Source organism: Chiloscyllium plagiosum, unplaced genomic scaffold (genome assembly GCF_037043375.1).
Source record: "Chiloscyllium plagiosum isolate Xiang-an unplaced genomic scaffold, Cpla_swu_hap1 HiC_scaffold_42, whole genome shotgun sequence".
In the NCBI taxonomy this organism is placed as follows: Eukaryota; Metazoa; Chordata; class Chondrichthyes; order Orectolobiformes; family Hemiscylliidae; genus Chiloscyllium; species Chiloscyllium plagiosum.
Genome location: NW_028270180.1, coordinates 76,571,589 through 76,598,870, shown reverse-complemented (window position 1 = coordinate 76,598,870; position 27,282 = coordinate 76,571,589). Strand labels below are relative to the sequence as shown.

The 27,282-nt window shown below is 53.0% G+C and overlaps 1 long non-coding RNA gene across 1 annotated transcript; it reads left to right on the top strand.

Moving 5' to 3' along the window:
- Nucleotides 1–285: 285 nt before the first annotated feature.
- On the top strand, nt 286–7,619 carry LOC148137934 (uncharacterized). Its single transcript, XR_015754193.1, has 4 exons — nt 286–370; nt 961–1,094; nt 4,097–4,187; nt 7,458–7,619. It is a non-coding gene; the product is annotated as an uncharacterized LOC148137934 (long non-coding RNA).
- The last annotated feature ends 19,663 nt before the right edge of the window (nt 7,620–27,282 follow it).

The window sequence follows — 27,282 nt, the reverse complement described above, 5'->3', positions numbered from 1 at the left end:
ATTTCTCCCGTGATTCTATGCAGTTACGAATATTCTCTATAAACTCACTGATAATCTTCGATGCACGCGCAGTTTGGTTTCTATGAAGGGCATGCGCAGTGTCACATTAACCAGGACACGGCGAGACATAGAGCAGCTTTCTCCGGGTGCGGCTACGCTCGGCTTCAGAGAGTGGCGTGTGGGAGACTCACTAGGAGAAAGGAGCGGAGAGAATTCACAAGACGCAGATATAGGTGAAAAAACCCGAAAAAGACTCTCTAGGCCCTGATAAGGAGATGGTGGTCTCTGTCGGGAAAGCGGCCCAGGGTGACGGCCGCCATTTGTTTGAGGGAAGAGGGAGTGCGGGCCTCAGAGCCGCCATCTTGAGAAGGTCAATGCGCAGGTGGGCGGGGCTATTGGGGTCGAGGACAATTGGAGGAAAGACCCACCTTAGATTACTTCACTAAAGACATGAATGCACCCGGTGGATTTTTCTTAACATCAGCAATTGTTTAATACTCACAGGTTTTTAGTTACATCTTTTTTGAAGCATTTAATTCACATTCACTCATTTGCAATGGTGGGATTTGAACCTATGTCCAGAGCACACTTGCTGAGTTTCTGGATAAATTGTTCCACAATAATGCCAATAGGCCATCACTTCGCCTGCTCACAAGTTGCGCATCCCAGTGCAACAAGAATCAAAACCCTTTCTTCCTGCACAATTGTTTGATCTTGCACTCTGGTGATATTACTTAGTAACTCTCCATGTGGTATCCCTCACTGTGTGGGTCGAATTGTTGCCTCTGTCAGTGTCCCTCGCTCTTGCAGCTACTCCAGATCCTGAGCAAACAGAATTCTCCACTCCAGATAGACGATGGAGACTGGGGTGTTCCAGATTTCTGTCGGACTCAGTGCCATTTGACATGTGTAGCCATCACTGCATCATTCTAATTTCCAATTCTGTTTATCTGTCTGTAGGTACTCAGGAAGGTCCTGACCTAATAGACTTCCCAGCTGCTGGGTGTCTAATCCATCCCTCATTGAAGATGGTTTGTCAGCCAGAGAGACACAGGGCAGGGAGATCTGGAGCCTTCAATAAATCCTGCAGTGAGGTAAGATCACTCACAGTGCAGAGAGCAATGAGAGGGCTCCAAACATCAGTTAACAAGACATGACATAGCTATAGTGCTGGAAGGGGAGCACAATACAGACACACCCCAGGTTCGGTCACCGCCTTTACTGCAAGTTTTGTTGTACTAAGACAACATCGGGAGTGTCACAGTTATCAATCCAAGCCTGTGCTGTCTTAGTGAGCATCAGTACAAAAGAGGGGAAAGCAGGCCTTCCACGAGAGGGTGGGAATGCTGTCTGGGAATGTTCCATTCTGTGTTCCCTCTCCCACACTGTATCTATGGCTTGTCATGTGGATCAGTCATTCTAATGCTAAAAACAGTTCCTATCTCTGTACTTTCCTCCCCTGTCACCAATCACTTCATACGTTTGAACCTGCTCCAGTCCAGACGACCATCCATATCTCTGTAACTTACTTCAGTCTCGACAACATGCCTTGTCACGAGAGTCCACTCCCCCAATAACGCAAGACTTAGGGTCTGTTTCTGTGCTGCATGACTCTCTGGCCGAAGTCACCAATGCTGGCCAGGTTTCCTGAACTGAATGAGTTGCATTTTCCTGCGTTTGGCCCATGGCCCTTCAAACCTTCTCCCCTCGATGTTCCTGCCCAAATGTCTTTTCCATGTTGTAATTGTTCTTGTTTCTCCCATGTGCCACTGGCAGTCCATTCTGTATATGATCCGTCCTCTGTGGAAAATGTTGCCCCTCAGCTCCCTAAGTAAATCTTTGCTCTCGGTCACTCCTCAGGCCTTACCCATTCTGCTGTGGGACACAAAGCCTCCCCGGTACAGACTTCCCTCGGACATTTGTGGGTGGCATGGTGGCACAGTGGTTAGCACAGCTGCCTCACAGCGACAGAGACCCGGGTTCAATTCCCGCCTCAGGCGACTGACGGTGTGGAGTTTGCACGTTCTCCCCGTGTCTGTGTGGGTTTCCTGCGGGTGCTCCGCTTTCCTCCCACAGTCCAAAGATGTGCAGGTCAGGTGAATTGGCCATGCTAAATTGCCCGTAGCATTAGGTAAGGGGTAAATGTAGGGGTATAGGTGGGTTGCGCTTCGGCGGGTCGGTGTGGACTTGTTGGGCCGAAGGGCCTGTTTCCATACTGTAATGTAATCTAATTTAATTACCCATCCTGCTGTGGGACACAATCCCTCACCGGTACAGATGGCCCTCGGGCCTTACCCATTCTGCTGTGGGACTGAACTCCTCCCCGGTACAGACTCCCTTCGGGCCTTACCCATTCTGCTGTGGGACACAACACCTCCCTGGTACAGACTCCCCTTAGGCTTTACCCATCCTGCTGTGGGACTGAACTCCTCCCTGGTAAAGTCTAATCTTGAGCCTTGCCCACCCTGCTGTTGGACACAACCCCACTTGGGTACAGTTTTCCCTCTGGCCTTACCCATTCTGCTGTGCAACACATTCCATCCCCAGTACAGACTGTCCTCAGGCCTTTCGCATCTTGCTGTGGGACCGAACTCCTCCCTGGTACAGTCTACCCTTGAGGCTTACCCATCCTAATTTGGGACGCATACCCTCCCCAGTACAGATTACTCTCTGCCCTTAACCGTCTTGCTGTGGGATACAACCCCTCTGAGGAACAGACTCCCCTCGAGCCTTACCCATCCTGCTGTGAGACACAACCTCTCCCTGGTGCAGACTCTCCTCGGGCCTTAACCGTCTGGCTGTGGGACACAACCCCTCCCCAGTACAGTCTACCCTTGAGCCTTACCTGTCCTGCTTTGGGTCGCATACCTTCCCTGGTACAGAGTACCCTCGGGCCTCACCCTTCCTGCCGTGGGACACAACCGCTCCCCAGTATACTCTTGACTGGCCTTAACCATCCTGCTGTGGGACACTACCCCTCCCCAGTACAGACTCCCCTCGAGCCTTATCCATCCTGCTGTGGGACACTACCCCTCCCCAGTACAGACTCCCCTCGAGCCTTATCCATCCTGCTGTGGGACACTACCCCTCCCCAGTTCAGACTCCCCTCGAGCCTTATCCATCCTGCTGTGGAACACTACCCCTCCCCAGTACAGACTCCCCTCGAGCCTTATCCATCCTGCTGTGGGACACTACCCCTCCCCAGTTCAGACTCCCCTCGAGCCTTCCCCATCCTGCTGTGGAACACAACCCCTCCCCAGGTCAGACTCCCCTCGAGCCTTCCCCATCCAGCTGTGGCTCACAACCCCTCCCCAGTTCAGACTCCCCTCGAGCCTTCCCCATCCAGCTGTGGGACACAACCCCTTCCCGGTACAGACCCCCCTCTGGCCTTACCCATCCTGCTGTGGGACACAACCCCTTCCCGGTACAGACCCCCCTCTGGCCTTACCCATCCTGCTGTGGGACACAACCCCTCCCCAGTTCAGACTCCCCTCGGGCCTTACCCATCCTGCTGTGGGACACAACCCCTGCCCGGTACAGCCTCCCCTCGGGCCTTACCCATCCTGCTGTGGGACACAGCCACTCCCCAGTTCAGACTCCCCTCGAGCCTTATCCATCCTGCTGTGGGACACAACCCCTCCCCAGTACAGACTCCCCTCGAGCCTTACCCATCCTGCTGTGGGACAGGTTGATAATTATATTGAATAGTATCCCTCCAGTGTGGAAACAGGCCCTTAGTCCAGCAAGTCCACACCGACCCGCGATAGATACCCTGCTCAAAATAGCTTCAAAATACATAGAAACAGTAATCACTGAATTGGGTAAAAACTCCACAGTTACATTGGGCAGTTTAAAAGTCTCGCTGTATTGTTGATATGTTCCTTTTCTTCAAACAGGTAACATTTTTATTAAAGCAGCAGATGTTCATTGTGAGAGTGTCTCTGTTAAACTAGAATCTGTTCTGTTCTCTGTGTAACAGGCTGTTGTTGTGTGCGATGGACTGTCACTAACAGTGTAATTGACCTGTGAGTCCTTGATCAGGTTTCCTTTGTCTGTAAATCTAATAATCAGTGAACTATGCATCTGCTCTTCTTAGCGAAAACAAAGAATCATTTCTCAACGAAAAAACGGCACATCACAAAGCTATTTCATGGATTTCTGGCACACACCACCTACCAATGTATCTGGTAAGTCTGTTTCCTGAATAATTCTGAACTCTATCTGTAACTCTGAAAGTATCTGTATTGCTTGTCAGTTGATTGAGAATTCAGCCTCTTTGTTCTGAGCTGTTGTGATGCAGGCGGTGGCTTCATTCTGTCTCTGCCAAGTTTGTTTTCTCCTTCTGCTGTGATTCTGGGAGATTCCTTTCTGCAGGTGAGAATATTCAGTGACTGAACATTGAATGATTTTGACTCTAACAGAGCAGTGGCCTTGTTTTCAGCTCATTATTCACTTTCCATTTCCTGGTTGTGTTGAATGTTACAGAAACAGACTCTGAGCAATGTTTCCATTCACTTGTATTAGATTCATTGACAGCCACGTGGTCAGTCAGTTTCAGGCCGATGGATCAGTTTCTCTGTCCTATTAGATGGTGGCCACTTGCACAGTTTCCAATGGTTCACCTCAGTGTCAGGCCGTCAGCTGCTGAAACCCTCCATCCAGCATTTGTTCTCTCTCACCATGACTACTCCAATACAGTCCCAGCTCGTTTCCCACATTCTACCTCCATATACTCACGATCACCTCAGATTCTACTGTCAGTATCCTTACAGCAAGTCACGTAAGTCATCCACCTCCATTTCACGCTGCTCTACATTACATTCAGTCCAAATATAATTTCAGAATTCCATTCATTGCGTTTAAAAACACCCATGATCTTGTCCTGTCCAAGCATCCAGGTTCCATCAGGTAGGTGGGTGTCTGCGTGGTTGGGTTGGAGCAAGAGCAGGAAACTGAGGATCGTACAGGGGACAAAGATGGGGTTGGATGCGGGATGTTTAAGGAGAGGGAGCTGGTGTATTGTTGGGGATAGCTTCTCAGGGGAGTAGCACAGCGGTAGCCAGGTCTATAATACTCAATGGCCTGAGTTATCGGAAGAGGTTGGACAAGCTGGGACATTTTTCTTCAGAGGACAGGAGACATAAGGGAGATCTTATAGAAATGTATATGATCATGAGAGGCATGGATAGGGTGAATGCATTCAGTCTTTTTCCCAGGGTTGAAGAATTGAGGACTAGAGGGCATCAGTTTAACGTTAGAGGGGAAAGAATAAAAGGGAACGTTAGCAGCACCATTTTTACACAGATGCTGATTCTCATACGGAATGAGCTGTCAGTGGAAGTGGCTGAGGCAGGTACATTAACAACATTTAAAAGGCATTTGGACAAATACATGGATAGGAAAGGATTAGAAGGAGATGGGGCATGGGCAGGGAAATGGGGTGACCATAGATGGACATTATGGTTGCCAGGGATCAGTCTGGCCCTTAGGGCCTCTCTCTGTGCTGTAGGACTCTATGACTCTATAACTGACTCTGCTGTAGACCAAGGTCGGGCAAAATCCAAGGGAGCGAAAATGGGAGGAGAAGCACTAGTTGGGGGCATAGACAGGTGTTACTGTGGCTGCGTCTGAGACTGTTGTATCCCTGGTGCCTGGTCAAGGACATCTCTGAGCATTTGCTTGAAATTCTGAATTGGGAGAATGGGAGGCCAGAGGTCATTGCTACCAACGACACGAGTAGAAAGAGGGATGAGATCCTGAGGAGTAAGCACAGGAAGTAGGGAACGACTGAAAAGCAGAACCTTGAGGCTAGTAATCATTGCGTTACCACCAGTCCCATGTGCTTGTGAGACAAGGAATTGAAAGATAGCAGAGATGAATGCATGGCTGAAGAGCTGGTATAGGGGGAAGAGTTTCAGGATCTTGAATAATTGGGACCTGAAGTAGAGGGGAACTGATATCCTCACTGGGAGGCTTGTTCCTGCTACAAGGGAAGGGTTTAACCTAGAATGGCAAGGTCCTGGGAATCACAGCAGCAGGGCAGCACGTGGGGGGTAAGGAAGGTCGGAAGATGTATACGAGTCAATCAGAAAGGAAATACAGAGAAATGAACACCATTGTACGAATGGGCTGATTGTGTTAATTTCAACACAAGGCGCAACATAGTTAAAGTAGATAAGCACAGATCCGATATTGTGGCCATTCCAGAGATTTGGTTCGGAGAAGGATAGGACTGGCTGCTCAATATTCCAGGGTTTCATTGTTTCAGATGAGATGGAGAGGAGAGTAAAAGAGGCGGAGGAGCTGCATTACCAATCGGGTGAATGTTATGTCTGCACCCAGGACATACTGGAGGGGCTCGCCCACTGAGGCAACGTGGATAAGAAGGATGCAGTTAATGGGATTATACTATAGGACCCTCAATCTGCCAACGATACCTCGAGGTACAAATATCTTGGCAGAATATCTCGGCAGAGGCAATAACAACAGAGTTCTCAAAGTGTCTTTAACTTCCCCACCATTTGCTGGCACTACTTTAGAGCAAGAGGCTGAGACGGTGCAGAGTTTATTAAGTGTATCCAAGAGGGTTTCTTGAAATAGTAGTGTAAAGGAGGGGTAGGGGCCATAGTGGACCTTACATTGCTGAATGAGCCTGGCCAGGTGACTGACCTTTCAGTGGGAGACCATTTTGGAAACAGTGATCACAACTTAAGTTTTTTTTAAGGCAGCTACGAATAAATGGGATGTTTCTAAATTGTGGGATTGCAAATGATGTCAGTATTAGGCAGGAGCTAGGGAGTGTTAATTGGGAGGAGCTGTCATCAGACAATGCCACATTGGGCACGTGGGAGTTAGTTAAAGGCTTGCTGATTGGAGTTCACGACCAGCATGTTCCAGTAAGGAGGAGGGATAAGGCTGGCAATGTAAGGGCCCCTTGGATAACAAGGGAGGCTGGGAATTTAGTCAAAAGGGGAAAAAAACAAGCCTTTGCAAGGTTTGGGAAGCTAGAATTGGGCATGGCATGTGAGGAACGTAAAAAAACAAAAGCTGGAAGCAACCTGAACCGGGAATGAGCAGAGCAAGGAGGGGCATGCCCTTCGCAAGTAGGGTTAAAGAGCATCCCAAATCGTTCTGGAGATAATTACTCACAAGAGGATGTGAACATGGATTGTTACAGCGCAGTACAGGCCTTTTGGCCCTCAATGTTGCACCGACCTTTGAAAATAATCTGATGCCTATCTAACCTACACCCTTCCAATATTACCCATATATATGTCCAATGCCCATTTAAATGCCCTTTGCGTCGGCAATTCTACTACTGTTGCAGGCAATTAAGTCACCTCTCGACCTTCTTCTTTCCAACTAAAACAGCCTCCATTCCCTCAGCCTTTCCTTGTAAGACCTTCCTTTCATACCAGGCAATATCCTAGTAAATCTACTCTGCACTCTTTCCACAGCTTCCACATAACTTGGAAAGAAGTCGGGCCAGTCAAGACTAAAGGAAGGAACTTGTGCTTGAAGTCAGTGGAAGTGGACGAGATCCTAAATAATTACTTTGCATCGGCATTCACCCAGGAAAAGGATATTGGGGATAATGAGATTTGTGTGGAGTATGCTAATGTGCTCGGGCATTTTTGAGGTCGAGAAAGAAGCATTAGATTTCTTGAACAGCATTAAAGTGGATTAATCCCGAGGATCCGACGGTAGCTACCCCAGGTTATTGAGAAAGGCAAGACAGGAGATTTTTGGGGTCTTGGACATGATTTTTGAGTCCTCACTTGCCAGTGTAGAGGTCACAGAGGACTGGTGAGTAGCTTATGGTGTTCCTCTCTTCAAGAAGGGAAATAGGAACAATCCAGGAAGTTATAGCCTGGTGAGTCTCACCTCAGTGGTTGGGAAGCTTTGGACAGAATTTTTACGGATAGGATTTATGTGCATTTGGTAAAGAATGACCTAATTAGGGACAGTCAGCGCAGCGCCATGAGATGCACAAGGTTGCTGGTCAAAATGTTTTACCCAGAGTTGAAATATCTTTACTAGAGAATGTGCATTTAAGGTGAGAGGGGGAGAGCTCAAAGGAAATGTGAGGGGTAATGTGTTTTCCACAGAGAGTGGTCGGAATCTGGAACATGTTGCCAGGGATGGTGGAGGAGGCAGAAATGAGAGGGTTGTTTAAGGGGTTTTTGGGTGAGCATGTGAATATGCAAGGATATGGAACAAAGATAGGAAGAAAGGATGAGTTTAATTTGGTGTCACATTCAGCACAACATTCTGGGCTGAAGGGCCCGCTCCTGTGCTGTACTGTTCTTTGTCGTGTTTCTTTTGTTACAACATGACGGTGACCCCCTCTGTTAGTTAAACCAAACACCCAGAAAAGTTCACCTCCCCACATAATCTGTTAAAGTCTTAGTGACAGAAAACTCACACATTCCACTATTTAAAGAAAATAGCATTAATCTATTTTTAACTCAAAGTGAATATTAAACAACTATTCATAAATCTAAGCTCTCCCTTTCTCTTCACTGCATATTATCTGCCTCCAGCCCTATAACTATATGTTATTTCAATAAGACACTTATTAAAATTACATCAATTTAATTTCTAACCCACACAGTGACTCGTGAATTTTGTGTCTTTCTGCTTCTGGCTGAGGATCTCCCTGGGTCGTCGTTGTCTTCTTTTACTCCGAGTTTGTTTCATATGGAAAGGTACCCTTTGATTGAGAGACTTTCCTAATTTATTGGTGAGCAAGATGTTGACTCTCCCAGACAGCAGTTACTCTCTGACCAATTTTTAAAATGTCCACATTTTATACGCCCCCATCAGATCATCTCATTGGCTTGATGCTGGCAAAACAATAAATTCAAACTCAATTGGGTTTTAGAATCTTGGGGTATAATTTAAACTGATAGGTTAAATTTGAATTTTGTCAAAACAGCAACCAACATAGGTCTATATTTCACAGCCAAATGTTACATTTGTTTCTTTTCCCAGTACACTTTGGCTTGCTGGCTGGTCATATACAGTACACAGTTCAGAAGAGTGTTCTCTCCCTCTTAAAGATAGAGTATACACCTTCAACTTTATAACACTTTGAGCATTACCTTATCAGAAAGTTCGTTTATTAAAGTGACAAGCAGTAGATTGTTTACATAACCTTTTTGGCTTAATATTTCAATTTCAACATAAAACAAAAGCTTGTGTTTGTGAGAGGATCATGTTACTGTGTGCAACAGACTGTCACTAATAAGATTATGCTCCCAATAATGCAGATTTCCTTTGTAAATTCTGCATGAAGTGATTTAAACACCTGGAAAGGGATTTGGTTTTCCAATGTGATTTCCATCAATGCACTTATTGGAACCTCAAGCAGACAGATAGACCCAGATGGGTGCAAATTTGTTTTCCTCACTGAAGGAAGCACACGTTGCCATCAGAGTGTTTGTAACAGAGGGGCACCAACTTATTCCTGGTTCTGGAGATTGTTGAATAAGTGGCTGAGATTCAGATATCCTGTACTGCATGTGATAAGAGGTGTTTTCATTGAATTGGATATTATGACCAAAGAGATTGGCAGGATTGATGTTGGCAGCTGTCTCTGCTGATAGGAATCTACGATGGGTCACAGTCTCAGGACTGGAGAGCAGCCTGAGTGACTGAGATAAGGAGAAATGACTTCACTCAAACACCTGGGAATCTGTGATCATTTCCACCTCAAGAATGGAATCACTGACTACATTCTAGAGAATAATTTGCAATGTTTGCAATACTAAGTGGATCAAAAGATGTTGCAGAAACTGAGTGAGTTCTGAAAAGTTAACGATGATGTTTCTAAAATGAACACAAATGCTGTGGCTGCTGGAAATTTGAAACAGACCGGCAGCTAATGTAGAGAGAGACAAGCAGAGTTAATGTTTTGCATTTGATTAGATTAGATTACTTACAGTGTGGAAACAGGCCCTTCGGCCCAACAAGTCCACACCGACCCGTCGAAGCGCAAACCACCCAGACCCATTCTCCTACATCTAACACTACGGCCAATTCAGCTAACCTGCACATCTTTGTGTGCTGTGGAAAGAAACCCAAGCACCCAGAGGAAACCCATGCAGACACAGGGAGAATGGGTGGAGTTTGCACAGTCAGTCGCCTAAGGCGGGAAATGAACCCGGGTCTCTGGCGTTGTGAGGCAGCAGTTCTAACCACCGTGCTGCCTACAATCTTTTAATCAGAACAAAGAATGTTATTAAGCTGCAGTCAGGCTCCTGGGGCTAAATGGTATCGTTCTGTCTGTGTTGCTAAAGTTTTTTTGGGAGAAACAATCCCCTCATTTGCTTGGCTGTGGTACTGTGATTGCGCTATTGAAACAGCAAGGACTCTTTCTGAGTCTCATTGATGTCTGGGTGTAAATTAGGGTCCATTGTTTATCGCTGACTCTGGATGCAGTTCTGATACATGGGAATATTCAATTTAAAATGCTGATCTTGCAAAATAGCAAGGTTTTCTCCCAGACAGGGAATCAGACGTCCATTACTGATCCTCACTGACCATGACAGGATTCAAACCGAGAGATTTATTTTTGTGACTGACACAGTCAGATGTGGTATACAGTAGCTCTCACAGTCCTGTCCTTCCACACATCCCGGCTTCTGGACTCTGAATCAGAGGATCTCGATGGAGAAACACTTCCAGCAGTTGGGACAATTCAGGAGATACCCAATATACACATTCTCCCTCAGGGGGAATCCCTGAAAAGTGGTCTGTCAGGTTCATAATGGATATTTCTTTAATATTTACTCAGTGAATTCCTAGAACAGAGAGATTAATTGGAGGCCCAGATTGTCAGCTTGAAGAGTAGTCACTGCTTTGGTGTAGGAAATGGAAGGGTATCATTTGGATTGTTCATTTCACCCATTTGTAGAGGGAGCTATTGCTTTCCATGTGAGTGGGAGCTTGAGAGAAGCTGATTTAGCGTGATTGTGGGGATGTTGACACTAACTTTCAGGAACGGATTAATACACCAGAGGAATGTGTCAGTGTTTCCAGCGGGCTCCGAGTGGGGTGGGCGGAGGGGAATGTGTCAGTGTTTCCAGGGGGCTCCGAGGTGGGGGGTTGAGGAGGGGGAATGTGTCAGTGTGTACAGGGGACGCTGAGGGGCTGGGTGGGATGTATCTCAATTTACAGGGGGCTCCTGTCTCCCCACCCACCCCCAACCGCGTCCAACGCTGCTCCCATCAACCACGTCTGATACCGCCTCCCCCAACCCCGTCCCCCCCAACGCCGCCCTCCCAACTCCGTCCCCCAATCCCGTGCAACGCCGTTCCCCCCCCAACCACGTTCCCCCATCCCTGTACCCGCCCAACACCGTGCAATGCCATCCCCGCCCAAACCCGTCCCCCAACACTGTGCAATGCTGTTCCCCCCAACCCCATTCCCCCAACTCTGTGCAACCCCGTTCCTCCAACTCCGTCCCCGTCCAACCCCATGCAATGACCCCCCAACCCCGTCCCCCCAACCCTGTGCAACCCAATTACCCCCAACCCCGTTCGCCCCCAACCCCGTGCAATGCCGTCCCCCCAACCCAGTGCAACGCCGTCCCCGCCCATACCCGTTCTCCCCAACCCCGTCCCCCAACACTGAGCAACCCTGTTCCCCCTCAGCCCCATCCCCCCAACCCCGTGCAACGCCGTCCCCCCAACCCAGTGCAACGCCGTCCCCGCCCATACCCGTTCTCCCCAACCCCGTCCCCCAACACTGAGCAACCCTGTTCCCCCTCAGCCCCATTCCCCCAAACCCGTGCAACGCCGTTCCCCCCAACCCAGTGCAACGCCGTTCCCCCCAACCCAGTGCAACGCCGTTCCCCCCAACCCAGTGCAACGCCGTTCCCCCCAACCCAGTGCAACGCCGTTCCCCCCAACCCAGTGCAACGCCGTTCCCCCCAACCCAGTGCAACGCCGTTCCCCCCCAACCCGGCGCGACGCCGTTCCCCCCCAACCCGGCGCGACGCCGTTCCCCCCCAACCCGGCGCGACGCCGTTCCCCCCCAACCCGGCGCGACGCCGTTCCCCCCCAACCCGGCGCGACGCCGTTCCCCCCCAACCCGGCGCGACGCCGTTCCCCCCCAACCCGGCGCGACGCCGTTCCCCCCCAACCCCGTCCCCCCCAACCCGGCGCGACGCCGTTCCCCCCCCAACCCCGTCCCCCCAAACGCGTGCAACACTGTTCCCCCCCAACCTCCTCCAACACCGTTCCCCCCCAACCCCGTGCAACGCCATTCCCCACAACCCTGTCCCCCCACCCCGTGCAAACCCGCTCCCCCAACCCTGTCCCCCAACCCCGTGCAACGCTGTTCCCCCAACCCCATGCAACGCTGTTTTCCCGCAACGCCATTCCCACAAACCCCGTCCCCAACCCCGTGCAACGCCGTTCCCTCCAACCCTGTTCCCCCATCCCTGTCCCCCCATCCCGTGCAAACCCGTTCCCCCAACCCATTCCCCCCATCCCTGTCCCCCATCCCCATGCAATGCCGTTCCCCCAACTCTGTCCCCCCAACCCCATGCAACGCCATTCCTCCGCACCACATGCAATACTGTTCTCCCCCAACGCTGTTCGTCCCCAACGCCGTCCCCTCCACCCCATGAAACGCAGTACCCCCCACCCCGTGCAACGCTTTTCCCCCCACTCCGTGCAATGCCATCCCCCCCAACCCCATCCCCCAACTCCGTGCAACTCCATTCCCCCCCAAACCCGTCCAACGACGTTCCCCCAAACCATCCCCCAACCCCGTCCCGCCAACACCGTGCAAGACTGCTCCCCCAACCCTGTTCCCCACAACCCCGTACAACGCCGTTCCCCCAACCCCATCCCTCCAACCCTGTGCAACACCGTTTCCCCCAACCACGTGCAATGGCGTTCCCCCAATCCTGTGCAACGCCGTGCCCCCCAACGCCGTGCAATGCCGTTCCCCAAACCCTGTTCCCCCACCCCGTGCCCCCAACCCCGTCCCGCCAACACCGTGCAAGGCTGCTCCCCCAACCCTGTTCCCCCCAACCCCGTGTAATGCCGTTCCCTCCACCACGTGCAACTCTGTTCTCCCCCAATTCCGTTCGCCCCCAACCCCGTCCCCCCCACCCCGTGCAATACCGTTTCCCCCCACCCCGTGCAACGCCGTTTCCCCCCACCCCGTGCAACGCTTTCCCCCCCACCCTGTGCAATGCCATTCTCCCCAACCCCGTGCAACGCCGTATCCCCAACCCCGTGCAATGCCGTTCCCCCAACCCCATCCCCCAACACTGTGCAACGTCGTTCCCCCAAACCCGTCCCCCAACCCCGTGCAACACCGTTCCCCTCCAACCCCGTGCAATGCCGTTCCCCAAACCCTGTCCCCCCACCCCGCCAACACCGTGCAAGGCTGCTCCCCCAACCCTGTTCCCCACAACCCCGTACAACGCCGTTCCCCCATCCCCATCCCCCAACACTGTGCGACGACGTTCCCCCAATCCCGTCCCCATCACCCCGTGCAACGCCGTTCCCCCAAACCCCGTGCAACGCCATTCCCCCCAACCCCGTGCGACGCCGTTTCCCCCAACCCCGTGCATCGCCGACCCCCCCAACCCTGTGCAATGCCATTCTGCCCCCCACAACGCCGTTCCCCCAACCCTGTGCATCGCCATTCCCCCATCCACATTCCACCCAACCCCGTGCGACGCCGTTCACCCCAACCCCGTTCGACGCCGTTCCCCCAACCCTGTGCGACGCCGTTCCCCCCCAACCCCGTGCGACTCCGTTCTCCCCCTTTCCCGTGCGACGCCGTTCCCCCAACCCCGTGCGACTCCGTTCTCCCCCAACCCCGTGCGACTCCGTTCTCCCCCAACCCCATGCAATGCCGTTTCTCCGCCCCAACCCCGAGCAACGCCGTTTCTCCTCCCCAACCCCGAGCAACGCCGTTTCTCCTCCCCAACCCCGAGCAAAGCCGTTTCTCCTCCCCAACCCCGTGCAACGCCGTTTCTCCTCCCCAACCCCGTGCAACGCCGTTTCTCCTCCCCAACCCCGTGCAACGCCGTTTCTCCTCCCCAACCCCGTGCAACGCCGTTTCTCCTCCCCAACCCCGTGCAACGCCGTTTCTCCTCCCCAACCCCGTGCAACGCCGTTTCTCCTCCCCAACCCCGTGCAACGCCGTTTCTCCCCCCCAACCCCGTGCAACGCCATTCCACCCCACCCCATCCAGCTCCTTTGCCCCCAAACCCATTGCCCCAACACCGTTGCCACCACTCTGAGTGTGTGAGAGAGTCCCATGGTTTGTGAGAGAATTACAGAATATCCCAGGGTATGTGCACACGCGCTAGAGAGAGAGCATCCCAGTGTGTGTGCGTGCATGCAAGAGCGTGTCCCAGGGTGTCAGCGTGCAAGAGAGAGCGTCCCAGGGTGACCCAGAGTGTAATGGAATCCCAGAGTCTGTGAGGCAATCCCAGAGCGTCCAAGAGTGTCAGAGAGAGTCCCACAGTGTCCCAGAGTTGGTGAAAGAATCCCAGTGTGTCCCAGACTGTGTACCGAGAGTGTGTGGGAGAGGGTCCCAGTGTCCCAGATTGCGTAACGGAATCCCAGATTGTCCCAAAGTGTGTTTGGGATACTTGAGTGTGTGAAAGAATTTGAGAGTGTCCCAGGGGGTGTGAGAGAGTCCCAGTATCCCAGAGTGTGTGAAGGGAATCCCAGAATGTGAAACAGAATCCCACAGTGAGTGAGAGAGAGTCCCAGAGTGTGTAACGGAAGCCCCGAGTGTATGAGAGAATCTCTGAGTGTGCCAGAGTTTGTAAGGGAATCCCAGAGAATCCGTGAGTGTGGAACAGTATCTCAGGGTGTGTGTGAGAGAGTCCCAGGCTGTGCCAGAGTGTAAGAGAGCCCCAGAAAGTGGCAGAGGGAGTCCAAGAGTTTGTGAGAGGGAATCCCAGAGAGTCCCAGATGATGTGAGAGTGTCCCAGAGAGAGAGTGTGTGTGTGTGTGTGAATCCGTGAGACCCAGCGTAGTGTGTCTGTGAGAGTCCCAGTGTGTGTGAGAGAGAGAGAATCCCTGAGACCCAGCGTAGTGTGTGTGTGAGAGTCCAAGAGTGTGTGTGTGAGAGTGAGAGAGTCCCTGTGTGTGTGTGTGAGAGAGAGAGTCCCTGTGTGTGTGTGTGTGTGAGAGAGAGAGAGTCCCTGTGTGTGTGTGTGTGTGTGAGAGAGAGCGAGAGAAAGAGAGCGAGGGTCCCAGAGTGTGTGTGTGTGTGAGTCCCAGAGTGTGTCAGAGAGGGGATACCAGAGTATGAGAGAGAAAGGGAATCCCAGTGAGTCCCAGAGTGTGTGTGAGAGAGGGAATCCCAGAGTGTGTGTGAGAGAGGAAATCCCAGAGAGTCCCCGAGTGTGCGTGAGAGATATGGATTTCCAGAGGGTCCCCGAGTGTCTCTGAGAGATAGGAAATCCCAGAGAGTTTCCGAGTGGGTGAGAGAGATAGGGAATCCCCGAGTGTGCGTGAGAGATAGGGAATCCCAGAGACTCCCCGAGAGATAGGGAATCCCAGAGACTCCCCTAGAGATAGGGAATCCCAGAGACTCCCCGAGTGTCTCTGAGAGATAGGGAATCCCAGAATGTGGGCGAGAGATAGGGAATCCCCGAGTGTGGGCGAGAGATAGGGAATCCCCGAGTGTGGGCGCGAGAGATAGGGAATCCCCGAGTGTGGGCGCGAGAGATAGGGAATCCCCGAGTGTGGGCGCGAGAGATAGGGAATCCCCGAGTGTGGGCGCGAGAGATAGGGAATCCCCGAGTGTGGGCGCGAGAGATAGGGAATCCCCGAGTGTGGGCGAGAGAGATAGGGAATCCCCGAGTGTGGGCGAGAGAGATAGGGAATCCCCGAGTGTGGGCGAGAGAGATAGGGATTCCCAGAGAGTCCCCGAGTGTGTGCAAGAGAGATAGGGAATCCCAGAGAGTCCGCGAGTGTCTCTCTGGGATTCCCTATCTCTCAATGTGGGTGAGAGATAGGGAATCCCACAGAGTTCCCGAGTGTCTCGGAGAGATAGGGATCCCCGAGAGTGTGTGAGAGATAGGGAATCCCGGAGTGTCCCCGTGTGTGCGTGAGAGTTAGGGATTCCCAGAGAGTTCCCGACTGTGCGTGAGAGATAGGGAATCCCAGAGTGTCCCCGAGTGTGTCAGAGATGGGGAATCCCAGAGTGTCCCCGAGTGTGTCAGAGATGGGGAATCCCAGAGTGTCCCCGAGTGTGTCAGAGATGGGGAATCCCAGAGTGTCCCCGAGTGTGTCAGAGATGGGGAATCCCAGAGTGTCCCCGAGTGTGTCAGAGATGGGGAATCCCTGAGTGTCCCCGAGTGTGTGTGAGGGATAGGGAATCCCCGATGGTGAGAAAGAGATTGGGAATCCCAGAGTGTCCCCGAGAGTGTGTGACAGATAGGGAATCCCGGAGTGTCCCCGACAGTGTGTGAGATATAGAGAAGCCCGGAGTGTCCCCGAGAGTGTGTGAGAGATAGGGAATCCCGGAGTGTCCCCGACAGTGTGTGAGATATAGAGAAGCCCGGAGTGTCCCCGAGAGTGTGTGAGAGATAGGGAATCCCAGATTGTCCCCGAGTGTGTGTGAGAGATAGGGAATCCCAGAGAGTCCCCGAGTGTGTGTGAGAGAGGGAATCAAAGACTGTTCCCGAGAGTGTGTGAGAGATAGGGAATCCCAGTGTCCCCGAGAGTGTGTGAGAGATAGGGAATCCCGGAGTTACCCGAGTGTGTGTGAGAGATATGGAATCCCCGAAGTTGAGTAAGAGATTGGGAATCCCAGACTGTCCCCGAGTGTGTGAGAGACAGAGGGAATCCCAGAGTGTCCCCGAGTGTGCGTGAGAGATAGGGAATCCCGGAGTGTCCCCGAGAGTGTGTGAGAGATAGGGAATCCCGGAGTGTCCCCGAGAGTGTGTGAGAGATAGGGAATCCTGGAGTGTCCCCGAGAGTGTGTGAGAGATAGGGAATCCTGGAGTGTCCCCGAGAGTGTGTGAGAGATAGGGAAACCTGTAGTGTTCGCGAGAGTGTGTGAGAGATCGAGAATCCCGGAGTGTCCCCAAGTGTGTGTGAGTCTTAGGGATTCCCAGAGAGTTCCCGACTGTGCGTGAGAGATAGGGAATTTCAGAGAGTCCCCGAGTGTGTGTGAGAGAGGGAATCCCAGACTGTCCGCGAGTGTGTGTGAGAGATAGGGAATCCCGAAGGTGAGTGAGATTTTGGGAATCCCAGAGTGTCCCCGAGTGTGTGTGAGAGATAGGAAATCCCCGAGTGTGTGAGGAAGGGAATCCCAGACTGTCCCCGAGTGTGTGTGAGAGAGAGGGAATCCCAGCGAGTCCCCAAGTGTGTCAGAGATAGAGAATCCCAGAGAGTCCCCGAGTGTGTGCGAGAGAGAGGGAATCCCAGAATGTGGGTGAGAGGTAGGGAATCCCAGCGAGTGCCCGAGTGTGTGTGAGAGATAGGGAATCCCAGAGAGTCCCCGAGTGTGTGCGAGAGAGAGGGAATCCCAGAATGTGGGTGAGAGGTAGGGAATCCCAGCGAGTGCCCGAGTGTGTGTGAGAGATAGGGAATCCCAGAGAGTCCCCGAGTGGCTCTGAGAGATGGGGATCCCCGAGTGTGTGAGTGAGATATGGAATCCCGGAGTGTCCCCGAGCGTGTGTGAGAGATAGGGAATCCCGGAATGCCCTGAGTGTGTGTGAGAGATAGGGAATCCCCGAGTGTGTGTGAGAGATAGGGAATCCCAGAATGTCCCCGAGTGTGCGTGAGTGTTAGGGATTCCCAGAGAGTTCCCGACTGTGCATGAGAGATAGGGAATTTCAGAGAGTTCCCGAGTGTGTGTGAGAGATAGGGAATCCCAGAGTGTCCCCAGTGTGTCAGAGATCGGGAATCCCAGAATGTCCCCGAGTGTGTGTGAGAGATAGGGAATTCCAGAGTGTCCCCGAGTGTGTGTGAGAGTTAGGGAATCCAGGGGTGTCCCCGACTGTGTGAGAGATAGGGAATCCCGGAGTGTAACCGAGTGTGTGTGAGAGAGATAGGGAATCCCCGAGTGTGTGTGAGAGATAGGGAATCCCAGAGTGTGCCCGAGTGTGCGTGAGAGTTAGGGATTCCCAGAGAGTTCCCGAGAGTGCTTGAGAGATAGGGAATCCCAGAGAGTCCCCGAGTGTGTGTGAGACCTAGGGAATCCCAGAGAGTCCCCGAGTGTGTGTGAGAGATAGGGAATCCCATAGAGACCCCGAGTGTGTGTGAGAGATACGGAATCCCCGAGGGTGAGTAAGAGATTCGGAATCCCAGAGTGTCCCCGAGTATGTGTGAGAGATAGGGAATCCTGGAGGGTCCCCGAGAGTGTGTGAGAGATAGGGAATCCTGGAGTGTCCCCGAGAGTGTGTGAGAGATAGGGAATCCCGGAGTGTCCCCGAGAGTGTGTGCGAGGTAGGGAATCCCGGAGTGACCCGAGCATGTGTGAGAGATAGCGAATCCCCGAGTGTGTGTGAGAGATGGGGAGTCCCAGAGTGTCCCCGAGTGTGCGTGAGAGTTAGGGATTCCCAGAGAGTTCCCGAGTGTGCGTGAGAGATAGGGAATCCCCGAGTGTGTGTGAGAGATAGGGAATCCCAGAGTGTCCCCGAGTGTGTGTGAGAGATATGGAATCCCCGAAGTTGAGTAAGAGATTGGGAATCCCAGACTGTCCCCGAGTGTGTGAGAGACAGAGGGAATCCCAGAGTGTCCCCGAGTGTGCGTGAGAGATAGGGAATCCCGGAGTGTCCCCGAGTGTCTGAGAGACATAGGGAATCCCAGAGTGTCCCCGAGTGTGCGTGAGAGATTGGGAATCCCGGAGTTACCCGAATGTGTGTGAGAGATAGCGAATCCCCGAGTGTGTGTGAGAGATGGGGAGTCCCAGAGTGTCCCCGAGTGTGCGTGAGAGTTAGGGATTTCCAGAGAGTTCCCGAGTGTGCGTGAGAGATAGGGAATCCCTGAGTGTCCCCGAGTGTGTCAGAGATAGGGAATCCCAGAGAGTCCCCGCGTGTGTGAGAGAGATAGGGAATCCCAGAGTGTGCCCGAGTGTGCGTGAGAGTTAGGGATTCGCAGAGAGTTCCCGAGTGTGCGTGAGAGATAGGGAATCCCAGAGATGCCCGAGTGTGTGTGAGAGATAGGGAATCCCTGAGTGTCCCCGAGTGTGTCAGAGATAGGGAATCCCTGAGTGTCCCCGAGTGTGTCAGAGATAGGGAATCCCTGAGTGTCCCCGAGTGTGTCAGAGATAGGGAATCCCAGAGTGTTCTCGAGAGTGTGTGAGAGATAGGGAATCCCAGAGAGTCCCCGAGTGTGTGTAAGAGATAGGGAATCCCAGAGTGTCCCCGAGTGTGTGTGAGAGATACGGAATCCCCGAGGGTGAGTAAGAGATTCGGAATCCCAGAGTGTCCCCGAGTATGTGTGAGAGATAGGGAATCCTGGAGGGTCCCCAAGAGTGTGTGAGAGATACGGAATCCCGGAGTGTCCCCGAGAGTGTGTGCGAGGTAGGGAATCCTGGAGTGACCCGAGCATGTGTGAGAGATAGCGAATCCCCGAGTGTGTGTGAGAGATGGGGAGTCCCAGAGTGTCCCCGAGTGTGCGTGAGAGTTAGGGATTCCCAGAGAGTTCCCGAGTGTGCGTGAGAGATAGGGAATCCCCGAGTGTGTGTGAGAGAGGGAATCCCAGACTGTCCCCGAGTGTGTGTGAGAGATAGGGAATCCCAGAGTGTCCCCGAGTGTGTGTGAGAGATAGGGAATCCCAGAGTGTCCCCGAGAGTGTGTGAGAGATAGGGAATCCCGGAGTGTCCCCGAGTGTGTGTGAGAGAGGGAATCACAGACTGTCCGCGAGTGTGTGTGAGAGATAGGGAATCCCAGAGAGTCCCCGAGTGTGCGTGAGTGATAGGGAATTCCGGAGTGTCCCCGAGAGTGTGTGAGAGATAGGGTATCCCCGAGTGTGTGAGGGGGATAGGGAATCCCAGAGTGTCCCCGAGTGTGCGTGAGAGATACGGAATCCCGGAGTGTCCCCGAGAGTGTGTGAGAGATAGGGAATCCTGGAGTGACCCGAGTGTGTGTGAGAGATAGCGAATCCCCGAGTGTGTGAGAGAGATGGGGAATCCCAGAGTGATCCAGAGTATGCGTGAGAGTTAGGGATTCCCAGAGAGTTCCCGAGTGTGCGTGAGAGATAGGGAATCCCATAGAGGCGCCGAGTGGGTGTGAGAGATAGGGAATCCCAGAGTGTCCCAGAGTGTGTCGGAGAGATAGGGAATTCCAGAGAGTCCCCGAGTGTGCGTGTGAGAGATATGGAATCCCCGAAGTTGAGTAAGAGATTGGGAATCCCAGAGTGTCCCCGAGTGTGTGCGAGAGATAGGGAATCCTGGAGTGTCCCCGAGTGTGCGTGAGAGATAGGGAATCCCAGAGACTCCCCGAGTGTGTGTGAGAGATTGGGAATCCCAGAGAGTCCCCGAGTGTGTGTGAGAGATAGGGAATGCCAAAGAGTCCGCGAGTGTGTCTGAGAGGCAGTGAATCCCCGAGTGTGCGAGAGAAAGGGAATCCCCGAGTCTCTTGAGAGATAGTGAATCCCAGAGCCTGGGTGAGAGATAGTGAATCCCAGAGTGTGTGTGAGAGATAGGGAATCCCCGAGTGTGTGAGAGAGATAGGGAATCCCCGAGTGTGTGAGAGAGATAGGGAATCCCCGAGTGTGTGTGAGAGATAGGGAATCCCCGAGTGTGTGTGAGAGATAGGGAATCCCAGAGTGTCCTGGAGTGTGTGTGATAGAATCCCAGAGAGTCCCGGAGTGTGTGTGAGAGATTGGGTATCCTCGAGAGTCGCCGAGTTTGTGTGAGAGATAGGGAATCCCAGAGTGTCCCCGAGTGTGTGTGAGAGATAGGGAATGCCAGAGAGTCCCCGAGTGTGTCAGAGAGATAGGGAATCCCCGAGTGTGTGTGAGAGATATGGAATCCCAGCATGTCCCCGAGTGTGTGTTAGAGATAGGGAATCCCAGAGATGCCCCGAGTGTGTGTGAGAGATTGGGAATTCCAGAGAGTTCCCGAATATATGTGAGAGATAGGGAATTGCAGAGAATCCCCGAGTGTGTGTGAGAGATAGGGAATCCCTAAGTGTGTGTGAGAGATAGGAAATCCCCGAGAGTGTGTGAGAGATAGTGAATCACAGAGTGTCCCCGAGTGTGTGTGATAGAATCCGAGAGAGTCCCCGAGTGTGTGAGAGAGATAGGGAATCCCCGAGAGTCCCCGAGTGTGTGTGAGAGATAGGGAATCCGAGAGAGTCCCCAAGTGTGTGTGATAGAATCCCAGTGAGTCCCCGAGCATGTGAGAGATAGGGAATGCCAGAGTGTCCCGGACTGTGTGTGAGAGATAGGAAATCCCACGGTTTCCACGAATGTGTGTGATAGAATCCCAGAGAGTCCCCGCGTGTGTGAGAGAGATAGGGAATCCCAGAGTGTGCCCGAGTGTGCGTGAGAGTTAGGGATTCGCAGAGAGTTCCCGAGTGTGCGTGAGAGATAGGGAATCCCAGAGATGCCCGAGTGTGTGTGAGAGATAGGGAATCCCTGAGTGTCCCCGAGTGTGTCAGAGAGAGGGAATCCCAGAGTGTTCTCGTGAGTGTGTGAGAGATAGGGAATCCCAGAGAGTCCCCGAGTGTGTGTAAGAGATAGGGAATCCCAGAGTGTCCCCGAGTATGTGTGAGAGATAGGGAATCCTGGAGGGTCCCCGAGAGTGTGTGCGAGGTAGGGAATCCCGGAGTGACCCGAGCATGTGTGAGAGATAGCGAATCCCCGAGTGTGTGTGAGAGATGGGGAGTCCCCGAGTGTGCGTGAGAGTTAGGGATTCCCAGAGAGTTCCCGAGTGTGCGTGAGAGATAGGGAATCCCCGAGTGTGTGTGAGAGAGGGAATCCCAGACTGTCCCCGAGTGTGCGTGAGAGATAGGGAATCCCAGAGTGTCCCCGAGTGTGCGTGAGAGATAGGGAATCCCGGAGTTACCCGAATGTGTGTGAGAGATAGCGAATCCCCGATTGTGTGTGAGAGATAGGGAATCCCAGAGTGTCCCCGAGTCTGCGTGAGAGATAGGGATTCCCAGAGAGTCGCCGAGTGGGTGTGAGAGATATGGAATCCCCGAAGTTGAGTAAGAGATTGGGAATCCCAGAGTGTCCCCGAGTGTGTGCGAGAGATAGGGAATCCTGGAGGGTCCCCGAGAGTGTGTGAGAGATAGGGAATCCTGAAGTGTCCGCGAGAGTGTGTGAGAGATCGAGAATCCCGGAGTGTCCCCAAGTGTGTGTGAGTGTTAGGGATTCCCAGAGTGTTCCCGACTGTGCGTGAGAGATAGGGAATTTCAGAGAGTCCCCGAGTGTGTGTGAGAGAGGGAATCCCAGACTGTCCGCGAGTGTGTGTGAGAGATAGGGAATCCCGAAGGTGAGTGAGAGTTTGGGAATCCCAGAGTGTCCCCGAGTGTGTGTGAGAGATAGGAAATCCCCGAGTGTGTGAGGAAGGGAATCCCAGACTGTCCCCGAGTGTGTGTGAGAGAGAGGGAATCCCAGCGTGTCCCCGAGTGTGTCAGAGATAGAGAATCCCAGAGAGTCCCCGAGTGTGTGCGAGAGAGAGGGAATCCCAGAATGTGGGTGAGAGGTAGGGAATCCCAGCGAGTGCCCGAGTGTGTGTGAGAGATGGGGAATCCCAGAGAGTCCCCGAGTGGCTCTGAGAGATGGGGATCCCCGAGTGTGTGAGTGAGATATGGAATCCCGGAGTGTCCCCGAGCGTGTGTGAGAGATAGGGAATCCCGGAATGCCCTGAGTGTGTGTGAGAGATAGGGAATCCCCGAGTGTGTGTGAGAGATAGGGAATCCCAGAATGTCCCCGAGTGTGAGTGAGTGTTAGGGATTCCCAGAGAGTTCCCGACTGTGCATGAGAGATAGGGAATTTCAGAGAGTTCCCGAGTGTGTGTGAGAGATAGGGAATCCCAGAGTGTCCCCAGTGTGTCAGAGATCGGGAATCCCAGAATGTCCCCGAGTGTGTGTGAGAGATAGGGAATCCCAGAGTGTCCCCGAGTGTGTGTGAGAGTTAGGGAATCCAGGAGTGTCCCCGACTGTGTGAGAGATAGGGAATCCCGGAGTGTAACCGAGTGTGTGTGAGAGAGATAGGGAATCCCCGAGTGTGTGTGAGAGATGGGGAATCCCAGAGTGTGCCCAAGTGTGCGTGAGAGTTAGGGATTCGCAGAGAGTCCCCGAGTGTGTGTGAGAGATAGGGAATCCCAGAGAGTCCCCGAGTGTGTGTGAGAGATAGGGAATCCCTGAGTGTCCCCGAGTGTGTCAGAGATAGGGAATCCCTGAGTGTCCCCGAGTGTGTCAGAGATAGGGAATCCCAGAGTGTTCTCGAGAGTGTGTGAGAGATAGGGAATCCCAGAGAGTCCCCGAGTGTGTGTGAGAGATAGGGAATCCCAGAGTGTCCTCGAGAGTGTGTAAGAGATAGGGAATCCCAGAGAGTCCCCGAGTGTGTGTGAGAGATACGGAATCCCCGAGGGTGAGTAAGAGATTCGGAATCCCAGAGTGTCCCCGAGTATGTGTGAGAGATAGGGAATCCTGGAGGGTCCCCGAGAGTGTGTGAGAGATAGGGAATCCCGGAGTGTCCCCGAGAGTGTGTGCGAGGTAGGGAATCCCGGAGTGACCCGAGCATGTGTGAGAGATAGCGAATCCCCGAGTGTGTGTGAGAGATGGGGAGTCCCAGAGTGTCCCCGAGTGTGCGTGAGAGTTAGGGATTCCCAGAGAGTTCCCGAGTGTGCGTGAGAGATAGGGAACCCCCCAGTGTGTGTGAGAGAGGGAATCCCAGACTGTCCCCGAGTGTGTGTGAGAAATAGGGAATCCCAGAGTGTCCCCGAGTGTGTGAGAGACAGAGGGAATCCCAGAGTGTCCCCGAGTGTGCGTGAGAGATAGGGAATCCCGGAGTGACCCGAGAGTGTGTGAGAGATAGGGAATCCCGGAGTGTCCCCGAGTGTCTGAGAGACATAGGGAATCCCAGAGTGTCCCCGAGTGTGCGTGAGAGATAGGGAATCCCGGAGTTACCCGAATGTGTGTGAGAGATAGCGAATCCCCGAGTGTGCGTGAGAGATAGGGAATCCCGGAGTGACCCGAGAGTGTGTGAGAGATAGGGAATCCCGGAGTGTCCCCGAGTGTCTGAGAGACATAGGGAATCCCAGAGTGTCCCCGAGTGTGCGTGAGAGATAGGGAATCCCGGAGTTACCCGAATGTGTGTGAGAGATAGCGAATCCCCGAGTGTGTGTGAGAGATGGGGAGTCCCAGAGTGTCCCCGAGTGTGTGTGATTGAATCCCAGAAAGTCCCCGAGTGTTTGTGAGAGATAGGGAATCCCTGAGTGTCCCCGAGTGTGTCAGAGATAGGAATCCCTGAGTGTCCCCGAGTGTGTCAGAGATAGGGAATCCCTGAGTGACCCGAGTGTGTCAGAGATAGGGAATCCCAGAGTGTCCCCGAGTGTGTGTGAGAGATAGGGAATCCCACAGAGTCCCCGAGTGTGCGTGAGTGATAGGGAATTCCGGAGTGTCCCCGAGTGTGTGTGAGAGATAGGGTATCCCCGAGTGTGTGAGGGGGATAGGGAATCCCAGAGTGTCCCCGAGTGTGCGTGAGAGATACGGAATCCCGGGGTGTCCCCGAGAGTGTGTGAGAGATAGGGAATCCTGGAGTGACCCGAGTGTGTGTGAGAGATAGCGAATCCCCGAGTGTGTGAGAGAGATGGGGAATCCCAGAGTGATCCAGAGTGTGCGTGAGAGTTAGGGATTCCCAGAGAGTTCCCGAGTGTGCGTGAGAGATAGGGAATCCCATAGAGGCGCCGAGTGGGTGTGAGAGATAGGGAATCCCAGAGTGTCCCAGAGTGTGTCGGAGAGATAGGGAATTCCAGAGAGTCCCCGAGTGTGCGTGTGAGAGATATGGAATCCCCGAAGTTGAGTAAGAGATTGGGAATCCCAGAGTGTCCCCGAGTGTGTGCGAGAGATAGGGAATCCTGGAGTGTCCCCGAGAGTGTGTGAGAGATAGGGAATCCCAGAGACTCCCCGAGTGTGTGAGAGATTGGGAATCCCAGAGAGTCCCCGAGTGTGTGTGAGAGATAGGGAATGCCAAAGAGTCCGCGAGTGTGTCTGAGAGGCAGTGAATCCCCGAGTGTGCGAGAGAAAGGGAATCCCCGAGTCTCTTGAGAGATAGTGAATCCCAGAGCCTGGGTGAGAGATAGGGAATCCCCGATTGTGTGTGAGAGATAGGGAATCCCCGAGAGTCCCCGAGTTTGTGTGAGAGATAGGGAATCCCAGAGTGTCCTGGAGTGTGTGTGATAGAATCCCAGAGAGTCCCGGAGTGTGTGTGAGAGATTGGGTATCCTCGAGAGTCCCCGAGTTTGTGTGAGAGATAGGGAATCCCAGAGTGTCCCCGAGTGTGTGTGAGAGATAGGGAATGCCAGAGAGTCCCCGAGTGTGTGTGAGAGATAGTGAATGCCAGAGAGTCCCCGAGTGTGTCGGAGAGATAGGGAATCCCCGAGTGTGTGTGAGAGATATGGAATCCCAGCATGTCCCCGAGTGTGTGTTAGAGATAGGGAATCCCAGAGATGCCCAGAGTGTGTGTGAGAGATCGGGAATTCCAGAGAGTTCCCGAATATATGTGAGAGATAGGGAATCGCAGAGAATCCCCGAGTGTGTGTGAGAGATAGGGAATCCCTAAGTGTGTGTGAGAGATAGGGAATCCCTAAGTGTGTGTGAGAGATAGGAAATCCCCGAGAGTGTGTGAGAGATAGGGAATCCGAGAGAGTCCCCAAGTGTGTGTGATAGAATCCCAGTGAGTCCCCGAGTGTGTGAGAGATAGGGAATCCCAGAGTGTCCCGGAGTGTGTGTGAGAGATAGGAAATCCCACGGTTTCCACGAATGTGTGTGATAGAATCCCAGAGAGTCCCCGCGTGTGTGAGAGAGATAGGGAATCCCAGAGTGTCCCGGAGTGTGTGTGTGAGGTAGGGAATCCCAGAGAGTCCCCGAGTGTGTGTGAGAGATACGGAATCCCAGAGAGTCCCCGAGTGTGTCTGAGAGATAGGGAATCCCAGAGAGTTCCCGAGTGTGCATGAGAGATAGGGACTCCCATAGAGTCCCCGAGTGTGAGAGATAGGGAATCCAAGCGTGTGTGTGAGAGGTAGGAAATCTCAGAATGTCCCCGAGTGTGTGTGATAGACAGGGAATCCGATAGTGACCCCGAGTGTGTGTGATTGAATCCCAGAGAGTCTCGAGTGTGTGTAAGAGATAAGGAATGTCAGAGTGTCCGCGAGTGTGTCCGAGAGAAAGGGAATCCCCGAGTCTCTTGAGAGATAGTGAATCCCAGAACCTGGGTGAGAGATAGTGAATCCCAGGACCTGGGTGAGAGATAGGGAATCCCAGAACCTGGGTGAGAGACAGGGAATCCCAGAACCTGGGTGAGAGACAGGGAATCCCAGAACCTGGGTGAGAGACAGGGAATCCCAGAGAGTCCCCGAATCCAAGAGAGTCCCCGAGTGTGTGACAGATAGGGAATCCAAGAGAGTCCCCGAGTGTGTGACAGATAGGGAATCCCCGAGTGTGTGTGAGTGATAGGGAATCCCCGAGTGTGTGTGAGAGAGATAGGGAATCCCCGAGTGTGTGTGAGAGAGATAGGGAATCCCCGAGTGTGTGTGAGAGAGATAGGGAATCCCAGGGAGTCCCGGAGTGTGTGATAGAATCACAGAGAGTCCCCGAGTTTATGAGAGATACAGAATCCCAGAGAGTCCCCGAGTGTGTGTGAGAGATAGGGAATCCCCGAGTGTGTGCGAGCGTAAAGGAATCTCCGGATGTGCGAGAGAACGGGAATCCCCGAGTCTGGTTGAGAGATAGTGAATCCCAGAGTGTGTGTGAGAGATAGGGAATCCCAGAGTGTCCCGGAGTATGTGTGAGAGATAGGGAATCCCAGAGTGTCCCCGAATGTGTGTGAGAGATAGGCAATCCCAGAGTGCGTGTGAGAGATAGGGAATCCCAGAGTGTGTGCGCGAGAAAGGGAATCCCAGAGTGTGTGCGAGCGAAAGGGAATCCCCGAGTGTGTGCGAGAGAAAGGGAATGCCCGGGTGGGTGAGAGATTGTGAATCCCAGAGCCTGGGTGAGAGATAGTGAATCCCAGAGTGTGTGTGAGAGATAGGGTATCCCAGAGAGTCCCGAAGTGTGTGATAAAATCCCAGAGAGTCCCAGAGTGTGTGTGAGATACAGAATCCCAG